The 7,500-nt window shown below is 39.1% G+C and overlaps 1 protein-coding gene across 2 annotated transcripts in view; it reads left to right on the forward strand.

Annotated features, from left to right (window-relative positions):
- LOC122260212 (uncharacterized) overlaps positions 1-7,500 on the forward strand; it is a 70,810-nt gene that overhangs the window by 26,519 nt on the left and 36,791 nt on the right. For both annotated transcript variants that reach the window (XM_086530478.1, XM_086530479.1), the window contains exon 2: positions 3,237-3,399. The gene's annotated coding sequence lies outside the window, so the exon portion shown is untranslated. The remainder of the gene's footprint in view (positions 1-3,236; positions 3,400-7,500) is intronic.

Raw genomic sequence — 7,500 nt, forward strand, 5'->3', positions numbered from 1 at the left:
CATTCTTCCTCCTCTCACCCTTCCTTTCTTCCTCCCACCTCCGCTCTACCCCACCCCTCCCACTCTCACTCACTCTCTCTTCCTCTCCCACTCACTCTCTTCCTTACACACACTCTCTCTCATCCCTTCCACACCTCCTTCCCCCCACCCCCTCTACCTAGACATCGGTACCCCCCCCTCCCCCACCCCCCTCGTACCCAAGCCGATACCCTGGTGTCGATAATACCTCAAAGTCACAGGACGGCTACGCTCTTCTTGTTGGTAAACCGATATTGGCAACGTGATGCTAAGGATGACTGCTAAGAGTACCTATAGTGCTGATGGTGCTGGTGCTAAGAGGAAGGATTGTTGTTAATGGTGTTGATGTTGGCCCGTGGCTGATGTTGTTAGTTCATGGTGATATGTAGTGCTGTTGTTTATGAGTGGTGTTTTTGTGTTTGTTGGTGGTGTTATTTCTGGTTTTGATGATATGCGCTTTTTTTTTCTAATATTCTGTTAGGAATGTAGCTGTTTTTTTCCCAAGATTATCATTCTTATAGTTTTTTTTCGGTCTCTTTGGAAATACCCAATATTGCATGTGTATTCTCTTTTCGAAAAAGAGAGAGAGGGAGAGAGAGAGAGAGAGAGAGAGAGAGAGAGAGAGAGAGAGAGAGAGAGAGAGAGAGAGAGAGAGAGAGAGAGAGAGAGAGAAAGAGAAAGAATAAGAGAGAAAGAAAGAGAGAAGGAAAGGAAACGTACATAAATGTGAATGAATAGATAATTTATATATATATATATATATATATATATATATATATATATATATACTTATACACACACACACAAACAAACAAACACAAAACTCACCGTATCCTCCCGCTCACAAATACATTAATCACACGAACCGTCAGACTGCGTTCAGTTGTGGCAAAAGTTTCCCATTTCCATAAACTTGCCAACTAACAAGCTCACTCCGCGAGAAGTAATATGTATGAAAATGGACTCGAACGTGCGCGGCTGGTTACGTAACAGCAAATCATTGCGCGCATTCTATCGGAACTCTTCGCATTACCTTGTGGGGGAGGGGGGGAGAGAAAGGGGGAGGGGAGGGGGTAAGCGGGTATGTTGAAATTGCCTCTCTGGTATTATCTTTCTTTTTACATTTCTTTTTTTATGTTTTTTTTTCTATTGTTGTTTTTTAGAATTTTTATTTTCTTTGTTTTATTTCTGATATTTTTGTTAATATTTCCTTAATACGGTTACTATTTTTTAATGAAGATAAAGGTGATGATGATGTTGATGTGATGATGATGATGATAATGATGATGATGATAATGATGTTGATAATGATGATGATATATATGGTGATGATGATAACAATAATAATAATCATGATAATAATCTTTATAATCATGGGAATATTGATAACGATAATTAAAAAATGACAATAACACCAACAATATTACACCCAAAATAATACTAAAAACAATACTGATAATAAATGTAATAACAATAATAATCGAAATAAGAAGGTATAGACCGTAGAGTTGCGCCACCGTTACTGGAATGAGTTTTCTCCCATTGGAAATGTCTACTGATGTGAAATGGTCTTTGAGATGAGCACCAGTAAGCCGAAGATGTGATTTCAGGCGGTCCTTGGGTAGAAGAGAGAGAGAGAGAGAGAGAGAGAGAGAGAGAGAGAGAGAGAGAGAGAGAGAGAGAGAGAGAGAGAGAGAGAGAGAGAGAGAGAGAGAGAGAGAGAGAGAGAGAGATAGAGAGAGAAAAAGTGAGAGAGAGAGAGAGAGAGTGAGAATGAGAGAGAGAGAGAGAGAGAGAGAGAGAGAGAGAGAGAGAGAGAGAGAGAGAGAGAGAGAGAGAAAGAGAGAGAGAGAGAAAAAAAAGGAGAGAGAGAGAGAGAGAGAGAGAGAGAGCGATGTTCAGCTGTGTGAAATGGTTTGACTGAGATGCTATAGACGATGAGCGATCTGGATACGCGAACGAACGCCCAAGAAAATAGATAGATAGATAGAATGGTAGATAGGTAGGTAGGTGGATAGATATATAAATGGAGAGAGAAAGAGAGATAGATAGATAGAGATAGAAAGAAAGAAAGATAGATAGATAGATAGATAGATAGATAGATAGATATAGAGGGGGGGGGGTATTTATAATATATATACGCCCATTCTTACCACTTGATTACCAAGAAGAATCCCAGTCCTAGAAAGGACCCAAAATATTTAGTAAAAAAGGGAAAACCTCAGAAATGTGATTCATGAGAGAGCAAATGAATCTCTGAGATAATTGGAGACCGCCTGCTGAAATTGCTAGTCTCGGGGAAAGCAGAAGCAGGAAAAGAGAGAGTTCCAAAATTTTAGAAATAGTGCAGAGGCAGTCACTGGATCTAGAGAGGGTTGGCCATTCCCACAAGTTGTCTATATATGGACGAGTCTCACAGCTAAGGTTGCATGACCTTCTTAAAAATGTAGGGATATTGCTTCTCACTTCCGTAGGATGACATGAAATCCTTACATCAAAATCCAAAACATCTTCATACCAGAATTACATATAATAAACATATCTAACATCATATCACTTCCACAAATGAATCGTATGAACCATGAAATATTCCCTAAAAGCCACGCTCGCTTTCGTTTTTCTTTTATTCTCCAGTATTTTTTTCCCCTCCGTCACCTTTAACGATTATCAATGCATTTACCCATTATCCCAGTCTTCCGTAATTCCTATCGATTTCTCTGCCTGGTCATGTATTCATCCACTTGCACTTTTATCCAATAATGTGTCCTCTTCATATCCATTGCCGATAGTCAAAATCCTCATATGTCAATAAAGTTTTGGTTGTGTATCCCCCCTGTATCCAAAAAAATACAATATAAGCTATTACTGACGTAAGTTATTTGACATCTGAACCCATGGTCGATTAACCTAAACATATATACTAATCCCTGAATTTGATACGTGTTTAAAGCCTTTATTTGTCTGACTGTCCAGTGGGGAAAAAATGTTTATACCCTAATAAATGTACACATACATTTGTTTGATAATTCAACCACGTCTCGCTTTCTCTCTGCCCATCTATCTATCTATCAATCTATTTATCAACTTACGTATGTACAGATCTGCCCATATCTCTATCATCTATTTATCTATTTCCACCTCTTTCTACAACACACCCAACATCATCATCCACATCTAATCTAACTCACCCACCCCCCCTTTCCCTCGTCCCCCCACAGATCGCCCCCGATGCGCCGTCGCTCCCTCGCTTCGTGGCGTGGCGCTCTTCGAACTCACGAACATCACCTGCGCCGTGGATGCCGACCCACCTAACGTCACCTTCACCTGGACCTTCAATAATTCCGTCAGGAGGGACCAGAGCGAAGTCGTCAGCGGGAGGAGGTGAGTTGGAAGCGCGGGGAGAGGGAGGAGGAGGGAGGGAGGAGGATGAAGGGAGGAGGATGGAGGAGGGAGGAGGGAGGAGGGAGGAGGGAGGATGGAGGGAAGAGGATGGAGGAGGGAGGGAAGAGGATGGAGGGAGGAGGAGGGAGGAGGGAGGAGGGAGGATGGAGGGAAGAGGATGAAGGAAGGAGGATGGAGGATGGAGGGAGGAGTATGGAAGGAGGAGAAATGAGGAGGGGAGAGGAAGGAAGGGGAGGGGGAGGATGGAGGGAAGAAGAAGGGATGGGGGAAAGGTGGAAGGAGGAATGGGAATGTAAAGAAAGACGGAGAATGAAAAAAAAAAAATGTGAAATGGAGGAGGAAGAGGAGAAGGGTGTTAAGAAGGAAGGAGAAGAAGGGATGATGAAGAAGATAGTAAGAAGGAAATGTAAAGATGGAGGAGGAGGAAGATGTGAAGATGGATATAAGAGAAAGGAGAAGGTTTGAAGAAGGAGAAAGCGAGAAAAAAGAATAACGATAGTGATTAGGTGAGAGAATCTAAGAGCGGGGGAGATGGAAGAAGACGTGGAGGATTTCGTGATGAAAAGGAGATATTTTGGCGAAAGAGGAATTGCGAGAAGATGAGAACTAGCCAAGCATATATATATATATATATATATATATATATATATATATATATATATATATATATATATATATATATATATATACATATATATATTTATACTTATATATATGTATATATATTTATATATATGTATATATATATATATATATATATATATATATATATACATATGTATGTATATATATATATATATATATATATATATATATATATATATATATATATATATATATATTATATATTTTATATAAATATATATATATATATATATATATATGTGTGTGTGTGTGTGTGTGTGTGTGTGTGTGTGTGTATACATACATATATATATATATATATATATATATATATATATTATATATATATATATATATATATATATATGTATATATATAAATATATATATATATATATATATATATATATATATATATATATTATATAATATATATATATACATACATACATACATACATACATACCACACACACACACACACACACACACTTATATATACATATATACATACATATATACATATATATATATATATATATATATATATATATATATATATATATATATATATATATATAGAGAGAGAGAGAGAGAGAGAGAGAGAGAGAGAGAGAGAGAGATGAAACATACATACATACATACATATACACACACACACACACATGTGCATTCAATTTATACATAGACACACACGCTTTCTCACTCAATCTCATCCAGAACCGAAAAGAAAAGCCAAGATAAGTAGCGGTCACTGCTAGAATTTTCATCCAATTACCCGCAGCCCAGACGTTGCTGATTATGATAATTAGATAATCAGTGAGCCAGTGACCATTACTGGGGAGGGCTGTCGAATCGCCGCTGTTGATTTATCTCTTTCTCTGTCTGCCTGTCTGTTTCTCTTTTGTTCCTCTGGTTTGGTACTCTTCTCACTTTCTCTTTCTCTGTTTTTTTTTTCACTTTCTCTCTCTCTCTCTCTATCTATCTATCTATCTATCTATCTCTACCTCTCTCTCTCAGTCGTCTCCTCTTAAATTCTCTCTCTCTCTCTCTCTCTCTCTCTCTCTCTCTCTCTCTTTCTCTCAGACTTCCCCTCTCTCTCTCTCTCTCTCTCTCTCTCAGACTTCCCCTCTTTAATTCTCTCTCTCTCTCTCTCTCTCTCTCTCTCTCTCTCTCTCTCTCTCTCTCTCTCTCTCTCTCTCTCTCTCTCTCTCTCTCTCTCTCTCTCTCTCTCTCTCTCTCTCTCTCTCTCTCTCTCTCTCTCTCTCTCTCTCTCTGTCTCTGTGTGTGTGTGTGTGTTTTCTTTAAATCAATCATACTACTGGAATTTGACTTACCACACTTAAGAGATAACAGCAGAAAACGATGACGATAAACAAAGACAAAAAAAAAGATAATCAAAACAGAGAAACAATAAACATGATAAACAAAGGACGAGCTAATCAACCCCAAAAGAGCGAAGTCTCCATCTTCAAAAGAAAGAAAGAGAAAAAAGAAGAAACAAAAAAACAATTAACTACCTCAGTGCCAGAGTTAGAGGATATCCTTAAGCAACATTTCCCCTAACCTTGTTTGCAGTGAATGATAATGAGAGAGTAGAAGGAATGAAAATAGGGAAATAGGACATCGGTGTACTTTCAAACGCGTTGAGTTCAGCCCCGAACTTGCCAAAAGCGGATGACTCTGGAGCTGCTAATTGCTGCTAAATTGTCAATTATGCTAGAATGCCAGTAATTCGAGTCGTTCTTCTCTCTCTCGCTTTCTGTATCTCTTTCTCTCTAGCTTTCCCTCTCTCTCTCCTTCTCTTTTACTCTCTCTCTCTCTCTCTCTCTCTCTCTCTCTCTCTCTCTCTCTCTCTCTCTCTCTCTCTCTCTCTCTCTCTCTCTCTCTCTCTCTCTCTCTCTCTCTCTCTCTCTCTCTTGCTCTCTATTTCCATCTTCTTTGAGAGACTATAAAAACAGACTCTCCCATATGAAAGGGAAAGAAAGGGGAAAATGTGTGGTGTCTCTTTCTCCATAGCCTTGACAAGAACCAGCGATAGCGGTTGTTGTAATTCTCCATGACAAATCGCGCCTGTCATAGGAGCAAGACGCATGACCAACTTCCAATACCTGATAATGCAAGACTGGAATCTCTCATGAATATTCCGAAGCTGTAGAAATGGAAATGTTCATGGCCGTTGCTGATTTCGACTTTGTGGAAGTCACCCGGAAAGATGGAACCAGCTATTCCGTATCTTATGTTTGAATAATTCTTTAATTCTAGAAATTTCGTGGGGAATGGGAGCTTTATATCTTTTTAATGTTGATTTTATGTGAATGTTTTGGCTGTTTCGGGATGTACTTGGGCGTGCTTCACTTGAAATTGTAACGGAGTTTTTTATCCCTCTCTTTTTGTTATGGCGGTTGTATCTTTTTCGTTGTTTGTTTTCGTGTGCACTAATGGATTTAATGAATTCCGGATGTGGATATCCAACTCTGTATTTGGAAAGGATTATGAAAGCAAACTGAACAGATGAAAAGAGACAGATAGAAGAGGCATGTTCATGTCTGAATGGTAATGGTTTTGCGATTCCGGGAGTGCGTGCAAGCGTGACTGTTTTTTTTTTTTTTTTTTTTTCACATAATACTCTTATGAACGATGTCAATATTTTTGCTTGCGTTTATTTTGCCTCTCTGTCTCTGTGTGTCTGGAGGTGCTCCTTGCTCGCGTGTATGCTTGGCTGCTTCTGCTCGCATTTCCAAGATATTCGTAAGTGTGTAACGTAATATACTTAAGACATTTCATCGGATTACATGCCTTCCTTGAGAGAGCAACCGAGACACATTGCCAGAAACAACTTTAACTGCAACCCTCGCCTCCCCCCCACCCCCTTACCCCCCCACCCATACCCCATCCCCAGGTCAAGACCCAACCCAAAAAATCCCCCCCCCCAATTCCCACCCCACCCCACCCCCACCCCACGCCCTCCTTCTACCTCCCACTCTATGATATCCTCTCGTCTGTTGCAGTACATTTGGGGCTAATGTTCCCGGGGAAAAAAATTAACTTAGTTACGCATGCTGATTTTAGTCCGTTTTTATATCGTTGCATCTGCGAAAACATGAATATCTGTAGCAATTCAATTACCCCGGTGGGATGCTATCAAGGGATTTTACTCTCTTGTTTCCCCCCTGGTGACAAGATATGCACAAGTGTTCTGAAAAGACATTTTGGAAAATAAAAAGATATATATATATTCAAAGATAAAAAAAAATCGAATAATCAAATGACAATGAGAATAAGTACTCGAAGGAATAAAAATCAATGACGATATTCAATGAATGCATGAATTTCTCTCTCTCTCTCTCTCTCTCTCTCTCTCTCTCTCTCTCTCTCTCTCTCTCTCCCTCTCTCTCTTACTCATTCACTTTATTCATCTATCTATCTATTTATCTCTCTTTTTCTATCCCTCTCTC

This window comes from Penaeus japonicus, unplaced genomic scaffold, assembly GCF_977035675.1.
Source record: "Penaeus japonicus unplaced genomic scaffold, GWHDUDI00000001_assembly GWHDUDI00000033, whole genome shotgun sequence".
In the NCBI taxonomy this organism is placed as follows: domain Eukaryota; kingdom Metazoa; phylum Arthropoda; class Malacostraca; order Decapoda; family Penaeidae; genus Penaeus; species Penaeus japonicus.